At 46.3% G+C, this 12,993-nt stretch overlaps 1 protein-coding gene across 5 annotated transcripts in view; it reads right to left on the bottom strand.

Moving 5' to 3' along the window:
• The window catches only part of LDLRAD4 (low density lipoprotein receptor class A domain containing 4), a 445,676-nt gene that overhangs the window by 382,226 nt on the left and 50,457 nt on the right, over nt 1-12,993 (bottom strand). For all 5 annotated transcript variants that reach the window (XM_055239490.2, XM_055239474.2, XM_055239499.2 and 2 more), the window contains exon 2: nt 2,991-3,074. The gene's annotated coding sequence lies outside the window, so the exon portion shown is untranslated. The remainder of the gene's footprint in view (nt 1-2,990; nt 3,075-12,993) is intronic.

Here is a 12,993-nt window from a genome sequence, read left to right as displayed (position 1 = left end):
AGCGATACTCCTGCCTTAGCCTCTCAAAATGCTGGGATTCCAATTCTCTTTGTTTGATAACATTTTGACGAGTTAATCTGTTTTATTGCACAGTGCCAAAGATCACTTTATACACACATCTCGTAAAAATAAGCAGGACTCTATTTACCAGTGTAGACAGCAGGGACCTATATTCAACGGTAATAATTGCTTCTCCCAGTACTATTGGTCCTCTTTGATTTTACCTTAAAAATGTTTAAATCGATCGCAAAGATAGAAGTTCAGGTCGGGATGCACCGCCTGGGTCTAAGGTTATTTTTTCATTGTTTCACTGTGTCTCCCCACAGGGAGCACTGGTCTCACACTGGAAGACATCCACATGGTCCCTGGTCTGCACCAGTGCCTTCAGATCCCTTAAGGACCAAGAAGAAAACCAAAAGAGAGGCGGAGTTTTCTCCAGCTGCACCTTTCCAGTCTGTGCTGACAGCCAGCCAGATCTCAGTCTGAGGCTGCACTGTCTTATGCGGAGGTCAGGGAATGGTGCAGGGAGCCTGAATTAATGATTTCTTTGCCCCCACCCCAGTGGCTTTGTGCTTAGTCATGTCAGCAGCACTCCCCCTCCCCCACTCGCTCCAGCAGGATGCCATGTGAAATTCCTTAGCAAACTTCCGTAGTCCTGAAAGAGGACAGAGAGAGCAGGACCTCTGCTATTTTCCTCCAATCCCCCCAGGACACGGATCACAGCAGAAAGCCAGCATTAGGGTGGAAAATAACAGCCAACATGTTGTTGAGTGACGACTGTGCATGGAATGCTGAATTAGGCATCTTCAAAGTAATTCCATGAGATAAATATTATCCCATTTAAAGATGAGAAAAGCTGAGACTCACAGAGGGTTAGGACTTGTCAGGGTAACAAAGTGAATGAAAGTTACCATGCCAGAACTCGACCCAAGGTCTTGTGGCTTCTGAGTTCCCCACACAAATGCAATATGGCAAGGGCATATGTTTTCAGATTCATCGAGGAGGGAAAAACTCAAAAGTGCATTTAATAACAACCTAAACACGGGGACCAGGCTGCATTTTAAAACCAAGTCCAAATAAATCCACTGTACAAGGAGACAGGCACATCCTGCAGTTAATGCAAAGCTCTAGGCCTCCTTGAGCCCTCCCAGGCAAGCAGACAGAGAGCAGAAGAAGGCAATACCACCTGTCCATTTTATCAGCTCTTAGGAATGTCTCACAGTCCAGCTGTGAGCTGCTTAAGGGACAAAATTTTGCCAGTAACAGAGCAAATATAAATTCCAGGACAGTCAGCTGTAAGAACCTATTTTAGAGGTGTGAAAGTTCTTACGACGCCTCGCAATCTAAGTCTGTGCTTGAAAACTGCCCATGATGATGAAGCGCCATGCAGTTCTGCAGAGACAGTGATTTCTTCTTTAGCTGCTCTGATTTTCAGGAAAAGCAACGTAGCTCTGTATTTAATTTAAAATCCACATATACCGTACAGTCAAGACAAAGTTTTCCATTACCAATTTTGAAAGTTGCTTAAACTAATTGATGAGTGAGGTAACAACCCCACATAAGGGGGAAAATCAGATACTTATGTCATTTGCAAGAATTCTTTTTACTTTTGCTGAAATGCTGTAACTCAAGTTTCAGTCTTCGGGGGCACAGTCCAGTGGTGTGTTCCGCTACCTAGTAAAATTCTACTTGAAGACAGTGCTAGTTTTTGGTGGGTCGATTCAATGGCAACTGTACTTGAGACAATAAAAGAGAAATGAAACTGCGCCCACGCCTTTGTCAGCCCTGGTAGAGAGGTGCTGCCGCCTCCCACTTCAAGCTGGCGGTGGGTGTGCCAAACGATGGAAGAAAAACGGCTCCTCCACACCCACCAAGCCAGCGAAGAGCAGGGATTTTCAAACACCGTGCTGTTCTGTCACGTTAATAAAGGGATCGTGTGAGTAACAAGCATTTCGTCAGTCACTGAACATCCACAAGGCATGCAGTCTGGGTGTTCCCTGTGAGCTCTTTCCACCCCAGCTTCCCGAGAGCCAATTGAATGGGCGTGAAATCCACTCAGGAGAGAGGAGAGAGACACACGAGCTCAGCAGTGGAGGAGCTGCCCCCACACAGAACCCAAGCGTGGTTTGCTCTCCCATGCATACTGCTTTGCACCCAACTGTAAAAAGTCCATTTACATTCCAGGGTCTGTGTGCCTCAGCAAGGAAGCACCACAAATCCTCCTGGATTCTGCAGGTGCCTCCTCTGCTGCCAACAGCAACCAGAAAGGAAAAAGCTGGGTTATGCTCTAAGAGCTTCGGGGGGGATTCCTCATCAAGTTGTCTCATTTGCCAAAAGTTTTATCAAGCTCCTGACCCTGCAGGCACTGTTCTAGGCCCTGAAGAAAAAATAAATAGAAGGAAGGAAGACAAGTGGGAGAGAAGGAGGTCCTTGCCCTCATAAGGTTTACATTCTAGAAAGGGATTTCCCATAAGCAATGAGTCCCACCACCAGGCACATTAAAAATATAGAAAAAAAATGGACCTTATATTTTATAGAATATCTTACCTTCCTGAAAATTCCCATGTATTTCTTCACTTGATGTTCTTTGACATCAAGTGAAGCCTGATAATGAGACAGAATAAGCATCACTAAAATCACAGAGGAACTGAGAAAACACGGCATCAAGAGGGGCAGGGCATCCTGAGGCCAGAGGCTGATGCTGGCATGCCAGGTGGGGGGCTCCCGGCACCTCCCAGCTCTGCCACTGACTGTCCTCCACCAGGGCTGGCTCTGAAAACACACAGGTGTCACCCAAGCTTCTACTGTGAATAGATACCCAAGCCCCAGCCATTGACATCCAGCCCCAAAGAAGAAACACACCAATGAGGCGCACCCTTGCAAAAACAAACGCAGCCAGACAGGTCCACCATCGCAGAGCAGCTCCTGCCAAGACGAGCTCTGCTTCTCAGACACCATCACAAAGAACAGTCACAAGTAGTTCCACTTACCTTTTACACTATACAGAAACTGATGGGAGTTCTCAGAAATGGCCCAACAGGAGGTTTGATGTCACGAACGTAGAGCTTGAACCACTAGAAAGAAAGATGAAGAACTTCTGTGAGCCATTTGTTTCTTTCTGTGTGTCCCCCTCCCAAGTTTCAAAAACGGGTAAATATTTGAGGGCTGTCACAAAAAGAGGCATAATTATCAAAATGAGTACAATAAAAATGCAATAATAAGCATCAAGTAATAAAGGGAAGGAAGAGAGAAGAATTACAGCACAGAATTACTAAACTGGGACAAAATCCCCCTCTGCCTCCACTCAGCCACAGGCACAACCGAGTCCTCATCTGTCAAAGGACAAACACTTGTTCCTGCAGAGGCACAGGCCTCCTCTTTGATGAGAGGCCAAATAACAGTATTCCGGTTGGACTGGTCTTCTTAAAATTCACACACACCCTAAAGGCTGAGAAAAGACCATCTTCTTTCACGACAATCCAGTCTCAAGACAACATGGGTCCACCTAAAGGCGGGCAGGCCCTATTGATTCCTCCACTGAAATACATGTCTGATTTCATGGAAGAGGCAAGCCCTCTAGCAGTGACACTGCTGGGATGGTAACGTTCGTGACTCTGCCTGCAAGGCTGCCTTTACCTGCCCGCCATCCTGTTAGGAGAGTGTCCTCCCAGCTGGTGCTTCAGATTTTGTCCATTCCATACAACCTGTCACTGGCATCCCCATCCCAACTGAGTGAGCATGCTCTGTGGGCAATGCACCATCCCAGGTGGAGAGCCAGGTATCCTTGGGTGACCGCCTTGAGCTCACAAAGTAGTTTCAGGTGAACTCAGCAAAGCTCGGCCTCAGACACCACAAGTGCCTCTCAGCACCCCGCCTGCCAGCGTGCAGGACACACTCTTGTCCAAGGGGGACTAAGCCACCATCTGTCTAGCTTGTGTGCTGCAGTTCATTCTCCAGGAGGCTCGTACCCCAAAGCATGCTCCTGCCATATGCCACTCCTGAGTGATCAGCCCATGTAAAGACAGCCGGATAAAACACGGCTGCACCTAGCTAGAGGAGCCTGGGAGATTCCTGCGGAGCTCTACCCCAGCCAAACACCTCCTTCCCATCAGCGCTGGGAGCCTACAGACATTCCTTTCTCCTCCTGTTTCCTGCCTGCCGAGAGATGAAAACAACCCACTGCTGATTTTCCAGATCTTAGTTTTTATTCCTCCACTGGGGCTGCTCTCACCAGTCTTCCTAGGATGCAAACGCTCAGATTTCTTGGGAACAGAAGTCCGTGAAATAACCAGAAAGGTACTGTGGTGGGCAGAATTCTAAGGTGACCCCCTCAAATTGCTCACACCCTGTACAACTCCCTTCCCTTGAGTGTAGGTGGAAGCTGTGATTGGCTTCTACCCAACCGAATACTGCGAAGAATGCTTCTCCCCACACCAGGTGACCTACATAGGATCCCAACTCCGTGACGAGGGAGCGACAGACTCCCTTGCTGGCTTGGAGAAGCAAGCTGCCACCTCGTGATGGGGCCTGTGAAGGGCCACTTGGCAAAGCACTACAGGGGCTCCCCAAGACCTGAGAGCAGCCCTCAGCTGACAAGCAGCAAGGGAACAGGGACATCAGTCCTGCAGTTACAAGTCAATGGATTCTGCCAGCAACATGAACGAGCCTGGAGGTGGATTCTTCCCTACTTAGACCTGCAGATGGGAACACAGCCTGGCCAACACCTTGACTACAGCCTGACCAGAGAACCAGCTAAGCCATGCCTGACTTTGGAGCCATGGAAACTGTGAGATAACAAATGAGTACTGTTTTCAGCTCCTAAGTTTATATTAATTTGTTACACAGCAACAGAAAACTGACAAATGTAACTTAGTAATTAGGCCAGGTGCAGTGGCTCATGCCTATAATTCCCGTACTTTGGGAGGCTGAGGCGGGTGGATTAGGATGCCAGGAATTCAAGACCAGCCTGGCCAACACAGTGAAACCCCATCTTTACCAAGAAATACAAAAATTAGCTGAGCGTGGTGGTGCACACCTGTAGTTCCAGCTACTCGGGAGGCTGAGGCATGAGAACCACTTGAACCCAGGAGGCTGAGATTGCAGTGAGCCAAAATTGACCCACTGCACTCCAGCATGGGTGACAGAATAAGACCCTATCTCAAAATAAATAAATAAATAAAATAACTCAGTAATTAAATATGGGGTACATAATATAAAGCGTATATGCATATACTAAATGCATACACAACTGTATATTAGAGCAGGCCTCTGTCCTGCCTCATCTACCAAAAGTGGAAATTCATTCTCCTACTCAACTTTGAGCTCCTTGTGGGCAAAAACCACATCCCCATCATCCTGGCATCCCTAACACTTTGCAGAGTATGTGGCACATGGGAGGCCTTTAACATTTGTTTTTTTTTTTATTCTTAATTTTTGTGTGCACATAGTAAGTATATGTATTTACAGGGTACATGAGATGTTTTGATACAGGCATATAATATGAAATAAGCAAATCACGCAGAATGGGGTGTCCATCCCGTTAAGCATTTATCCTTTGAGTTACAAACAATCCAATTACACTCTTTAATTTTAAAATATACAATTAAGTTATTATTGACTACAGTCACCTTGTTGTGCTATTAAAATTTTTTTAAATGACCCAAAGTAATAGAATTATGATTTGTCAATGTCTAGTCACAAAAAGGCCTAGCAACCGAACTTATTCAAGCCTTCAGAGCACAGCCCATAGCTTTGAATTTCAAAATAGGTTGAAGATATTTGGCTTCATGTTCTACCCCGAAAAAATGAACACACAACTTCTCCAGCACTGATTTCATTTTACCAGTGAACCTGAGTCAGTGCTTAAAATGTCACTCAGTAGTTATTACTTTTGTCAAATATCCTTGCCACTTCTCTGGCATCTAGCTATCTACAGTTCAAGGTTAAAAACAAAAAATTCCCTAAGACAATTTCCAAAGTAAGAATTTGTGGCCCATTTTTAATTTTCCATTAGTATCAATAAATCTTTCCTTCCCAACTAAAGTGACAAAACCTGTATGGGTCAAATGACCAGGCTCTAATTCTAAAACAAAATGCCAATCCAATTTCCTGGCAACCTGTTTCACAATTTCTTTTGGATTTTTTTTTTTTTTTGAAACAGGGTCTTGCTATGGTATCCAGACTACAGTGCAGTGGCTGCTCACAGGCACAATCATAGCTCACTGCAGCCTCAAACTCCTGGACTCAAATGATCCTCCTGCCTCAGCCTCCCCGGTAGCTAGGACTACATGTGCACACCACCGTGCCCGGCTCTTTAAGATATTCTGTTTTTAAACTGATGATTTTTAACTATCTTAAGCAAGACTTTAAGCTCTGTTGAAAATAATTCAACACATACATAGTTCCTGCTACCCAACATTGTGTCTATTTTACATTCCGAAAGGACTACTTTTAATAACAGTGATATTTGAAAATATTTAAATCAATACAATTACTTAAAAAGAGTACAAAAGAAAAACTTTATTCATTACAGAAACCTGTCACACTCCCCTGAAATCTATATTCAGGACTATATGATATATTCCCACTTCTCTATCAATCACTCAGCAAACATGATCATCATCTGCACGCTTTCTCCCTCATGCTTAGCCTCGCAGGCAGCAGGATTCTCACACCCAAGCCAAGAAAAACTAAAAACAGCAGTTCCATGACACGAGGCAGAGAACTGCAACAAACTCACCTCTTCCTTTCAGCATAACTTTAACTCTCTAGTTGTGAAAATAGCCACTGACCTGCTGCTCGGCATCCCCTGTGTAGGGCCCAGCAGGGAACTGGAGGGGTCACTGACCGACCCCTCCCCAGGTCCAGCCAAGAGATCAACAGCTCCAGGTCACAGCACAAAGACAGACCTGACGCCCCATCCAGGCCTCCTCCCTCTGTTCTAGTAAACACAGGCTTTTTCCATAACCTCACCAAACACAACTCAACATCAAGCCCAGGCCTCCAAGAAAGAAGGCTGAGCAGAAACACTAAGCCTCCCCCAAGCAAATCAAGCCTTCAGAAGAAAGGTTCATTCAAGAGGAAGCCACCGAAGAGAGCCAGCAAGCACAGCCGCTCGCTGAGGAGAGAAGAGAAGGCACTGGCTGAGCTCCTCACACGCCACACCCTGCGGCACCAGGCATCGGGGCATCCACACGTGGGTTTCCAACAGCATGGTCCTGTGGGGCTGCCGATCCCACTAACCCCAAACCACCTCCTGAATGACATGTCCCAGACATGGCTGTGAACCATGGGCCCCTAAGAAGCAGAGCAAGAAGAGGCAGAGTGGGTGGAACTCCTAAAAAGTGGCAGGTAGTGCCACCCTTGCACCAGGACAGGACTGCATGAGGGGCTGGAGGATGGAAAACCCCAAAGGAAAGCAGGCACGCTTATTCTTAATCTTCACAGTGTTCTCACTCTCTCTTTAAGGTAAAGGAAGATGGGAAATTTGTTTGGGCAAAAGTTGAAGAGAAGCCTGGCCACAGGCTTCTGGCCTTTCTGTGGAGCAGGACTCACTCCAGCTGGTGGCTGGGTCCTGGGAAGCAGAGCCATTTAAAACACAACAGGCTGGGTCCTGGGAAGCAGAGCCATTTAAAACACAACAGGCTGGGTCCGGCAGCTCACACCTGGAATTCCAGCACTTTGAGAGGCCAAGGTGGGAGGACAGCTTAAGTGCAAGACAAGCCTGAGCAATATAGCAAGATCCCGTCTCTATAAAAAAGAAAATATTAGCCGGATGTGGTGGTGCGCACCTGTAGTCCTATCTGCTCAGGAAGCTGAGGTGGGAGGATCTCTTGAGCCCAGGAGTTTGAGGCTGCAGTGAACTATGATCACACCACTGCACTCCAGCCTGGGCAACAGAGTGAGACCCTGTCTCAAAAACAAATAAATTAAACACAAGGAGGCCCAGAGACAGAGTGAAGAGCCATCTCAGGAAAATCGTAACGGGACAGAAAACACACAGAGCAGCTGGTGACATATGAAATAGAAAAGAAAGGCACCCTTCCCAAAACCAACCTTGCTTTATGATGCTTTTTTCAGAAACATTGCAGATGGACCCACCCCATCACCACAGATGCAGTAACCCACCTGATTTTTACATCAGGGACAGTTTCACATCATAAAATGCATGTGTGCATTCATTCATGCATTCAACCTGTAAATGCCACATCGTTTTTGTTTTGACAATTTTCTAACATCTTTACTAGCTGATGCACCACAGCTCCCTAGCTTCTCTCTCTCTCACAGGGCTGCATTATTCTGAGTAAATTGAAGCTGAGATATACCGACCATAGGTGTGTCTTTCCTGGGGCCTCACCAGCCAGCACCAGGAATCTGCACTCACTGAGTCTGGCCTCAGTGAAGAGCCAGCGGTCATGGTAACCCCAGTCAAGAGCAGCAGGAGGTCTCCCGCTGTCCCTGAAGTGTCCCAGCCAGGTCTACAAGGCTGCCATGCAGAGTGACCATGCACTGGCCATGGCTCCTGCAGGCTGCATAATGCCTCTGTCCCCGCAGCAGCCTAAAGCATGACCGCCTGTGTCCTAACAAAGCTGCAGCAAGCATTTCATCAGCGCCTTTCAGACTCGAGGAACACACATAGAGCACGCGGCATGGGGCATGGGGTGATACCCAGGGACGTGTATAATGTGGCATGGGGTGATACCCAGGGACACTAACTCGGCCAAGAGGAGCGAGACGGAGGCGAAAGCCAGGCGCTATCTGGCAGCTGTCTCGCTGCATTTGAGTTTTCTTCTCCCCAAATAGAAATGAAAGTCTCTTCAAACCAGATGCAACAGTAAAGTGGTCCAATTTTGCTTGCCGGGAACAAATGAGGAATGGCGATGGCCACCCAGCAAGTCCCCTCTTCTGGAGCACAGAGCACCAACTCCAGCCATTGCCGGGGCACAGTTCAAGTACCCAGTCTCTTCAAAGACCTGAGCCCTATGACAACCCTCTAGGGGATTTCTACCTGGACCAAGGCAACCCAGGCTCCATGCAGCTGCCACACACAGATTAGGAGCATCCCTCAAAGTCAGCACTGAGGGCCAGGTGTGGTGGCTCACACCTGTAATCCCAGCACTTTGGGAGGCTGAGGCGGGTGGATCACGAGGTCAAGAGATCGAGACCATCCTGGCCAACATGGTGAAACCCCGTCTCTACTAAAAATACAAAAATTAGCCGGGCGTGGTGGTGGGCACCTGTAGTCCCAGCTCCTAGGGAGGCTGAGGCAAGAGAATCACTTGAACTCGGGAGGCGGAGGTTGAAGTGAGCCGAGATTGTGCCACTGCACTCCAGCCTGGCAAAGCAAGACTCCATCGTTAAAAAAAAAAAAAAAAAAAAAAAAAAAGCACTGAACAGGAGGGTGGGGTGGAAACTGACTTGCTGGGAGCAGTCCCTGTACCAGGGCTCGTTCAGCTTTTCCCACCCTCTCCCTTCAACCAAGGTCTCTCAGTCAAAGCAAAAGCAGTCTACGTGCCTAATGTCAACTAACACTCTCTCGGCTCAAGTACTCAGGCAGCAAAGTTCAAAGGCCCCACCTCCTGCACATCAAGAATTCCAGAGCCATCTACAGGAAGACAGGACAAGGCCAACCTCAGGGAACGCTATCGGCATTCAAGGCCTTCATGCAACAGGGGCTTATCAGATGGTGAACATGCCAGGCCCTGTGTCAGATGCTGAGGACATCACAAGGGGAAGAACACGGAGAAGAGGCCTTCGACCCAGCCTCTTTGGTCTTCAGTGGTAGCTAAGACCTCCTTTGGCAGACTCAGAAAGACCTCATGAACTAAGTATCCAGAAAGTGTGCTGGAAGCCCCCAGTGGGAATTGGGAAATGGGCCTCCTACAGGCTCAGAGGGTCCCTCTCCACCCTTCGCTTTCACACAGGCACTGAACGCCTACCGTCACGATGCCGAAGAAACGGACGATCCTACAGTCGTCTACATCAGCAGCAAGAAATCATTTCGGTTACAGTCACTTGAGTCTTAGCTAAGCCTCATTAGAGTCTCATTATTTAAGTCTGTCAATGGTATAATAGGACAGTTCTATATTAATTAGAATGGTTTAAAAATCATGACACCCTATTTCCCAGCATTTCTGAATGGCAAATGTTTACTGCTTATTGGTGTGTGTGTTTAGTTGTTGTTTAGGTAAACTGAGCCAATAATAAACATCTATTATTGGTCGTTCTCCTCCATTAAACTATGTTTGATCTTTCCTCTGTAAATCCCTCATAGTAGTAGTCATTGTATAGTTTCATACATTTCAAATACAATATATACACATGTATACATATATACACAGATAATATCCAAATACATATATACACAAACACACTCTGGGTTGTGGTATTTAAATACATACACATACATACATATCACATGTATAACTTTTTAGTTTCTAAAAACAATACTTAGTCTCATTATTTGAAATACATTTTCTCTTCCCTTCTGTCAGAGATCACTTCTTTAGTGCTGGCTGTGGTCTCCACTCCTGCAGAGTTCTAGCCTCCCAGTGAAACCTGCTGATGCCCTGAGGAAGGATCCTTCACAGCACAACCATGCAGGGTCCAGAAAGCTGAAAGCAGCTAACTGCATTCTGCTCTAGCCAAACAGAACTCACCCCATCTGTATTATCTATGCATAAACTTTGCAAATAAAGTCCTGGATCCAGTACTCTGAAATAACTTAATGAAAACACATTCTACTGCTAAAGTACCTTTGCCTTGGCTTCCAATGCTTTGATACACTTCTACGCGGTAATGCAAATAGGCCTGGAATGAGCATACTTTGCACTCTCGACCCGGCCAATTCAGACTCTACACATCTGTAGTGAGCCCCAAGGTTCTACATTTCCTTTTCTTTTTTTCCTTTTCCTTTTTTTTTTTTTTTAAGAGACAGAGTCACCCAGGCTAGATTACAGTGGAGCCATCACAGCTCACAGCAGGCTCCGCTTCCTGGGCACAAGTGATCCTCCCACCTCAGCCTCCCATGTAGCTGTGACCACAGGTAGGCACACCACCAGGCCCAGCTAATTTTTAAAATTTTTGTAGAATCAGGATCTTGCTATGTTGCCCAGCCTGGTCTCAAACTCCTGGGATCAAGAGATTATCCCACCTTGGCCTCTCAAAGTGCTAAGATGTCAGATGTGAGCCACCATGCCCAGCCTCCACATTTCTAACAAGCTCCCAGGAGACACCAGCACAGCAGTCCAGTGACACGGCTCTAGACAGCCCTGGTGTGTTTGCAGATCAAGGTAGCCTGCCTCGACTCCCCTACAAATACTTGTTCAAATCCGCAGCAGCAAGAGCCTACTGTGAAGGCAGCTATTCGAGTGATACCCGTAAGCATGTTAACATGGATGTCAGGTGATGGACAGGGCCATGTGGGAGGATGGAGGACAGAATATCCAAGGGGACACCAGGAGGAAGGGGTCGAAGAAGGCCGTGAGGACACTGAGTTTGAGAATGAGACCATGCCTGCTGCAGAAACCTATGAACGGTTCAAGATGAAAAGAGCACATCTCTCTGGAAGGAACTCCCACATTGTCAACTCAGACTGACTCCAAGTGTGAGCATATTAAGTCAGACAGCCCGCTAGGGCCCCAGCAGGCTGGGAAACAGGCACGGATGCTACCAGCAGAAGCCACCACGCAAATGGGCTTCCCCTCAGGAAAAAAAAAAAAATCATCTACCCCGGTTCATTTGAAAAGACACAGATGCTCCAAATATTCCCACATTAATGGATCATTTTAATTGAAAATAGAGACATGCTTCTGCTACCTCATCAGAGCACTAGTTCAGAGCACAATATCTGACTATAAAGATTGTCACTGTGTGAAAGCCAGCTGCTTATATTTCATTGACCCAGTGTTTTAAAAAATTACCAAGTTCCTCTTCATTTTACACCATTCTTAGAATACTTCCCAGTATTTTCTCTATGAGACCACTGAAAAATAACCATTGGCATTGAAATCCTGCTCAGCTTGGGAGCCACTATTAACTAGTTAAAGTCTGGACATGCCGCTCTACAAGCTACTAAATTAATAAGGGTAAAAATAAACTTCCAGAAAAGGCAAACCCTACATTAGTTCAGCCCTCTCGCATTCAAAGACATGCAGCCTTTCCTCATTCTTGTGGGTTTCATAAACTAAGAAGCACAGTACACTGTAAACTGATTTACTGGTTTCCATACATGCTGCCAAATTTCCACTTCTGCAAAACCAATTTCAATCAAACAAAAACCCTAAAGTTAATCTTCTAGTTCTTCACATGGTCCAATTTATTCAGAATGCAGGGTAAAAAGTTGGAAGACAAGAAATCAACTGTTGGCAAATAATGTCAATGTTAATTCACTGTCTTCATTTTTTAAATCACTACTTTGTCTCAGGATCATTTCCTCCTCCAAGTTCTGGAAAGTCTTTAAAAAGTGGACACTGCCAAACAATGGCCTTGTTATAAGCCAAAGTTTAGTTATTTTAAGGCATTTACTTTACTGCCTTTTAGCTGAAGTTCTCATGAAAATCTTTCCAAGCCACTAACTTTGTTAAGAATTTTTACAGGTTTACAATATAATACTGCATAGCTTCTAAACATTTCAGGGTTTTACTTTGCCCATTACTTTAGCCTTTAAGAAAGCAGCAGAGTCTGGAGTTAACAACTTAGTTAAGAGAAAGGGACGCCAAGAGGGGAAACGCTGGCAGTGACTTAACAAGGCTGCATTCCGAGGGAACAGCTAAAGGGCAGCCTGCGGTATGACGCTCCTTATAACAGATAGCAGAGGCACTCTGAAGGCACAGCATTTTGCATGTGCTGACTCCCTAAGAGATCTCCCTTCCTCTGCCTTCAGTAGCATGCTCAGATGTGCATATAAAGACCAAGAAGCCCCATATTTTCAGATGCTCAGATGAAACCATCTCCCACTAGGCCAGAATCCCAACAGCGGAGGGAGGCAGGGAG

The sequence above is a fragment of the Symphalangus syndactylus genome, chromosome 1 (assembly GCF_028878055.3).
Source record: "Symphalangus syndactylus isolate Jambi chromosome 1, NHGRI_mSymSyn1-v2.1_pri, whole genome shotgun sequence".
NCBI classification, from domain to species: Eukaryota; Metazoa; Chordata; class Mammalia; order Primates; family Hylobatidae; genus Symphalangus; species Symphalangus syndactylus.
The sequence above is the reverse complement of the archived record's forward strand: the minus strand, read 5'-3'. Positions and strand labels throughout refer to the sequence as shown.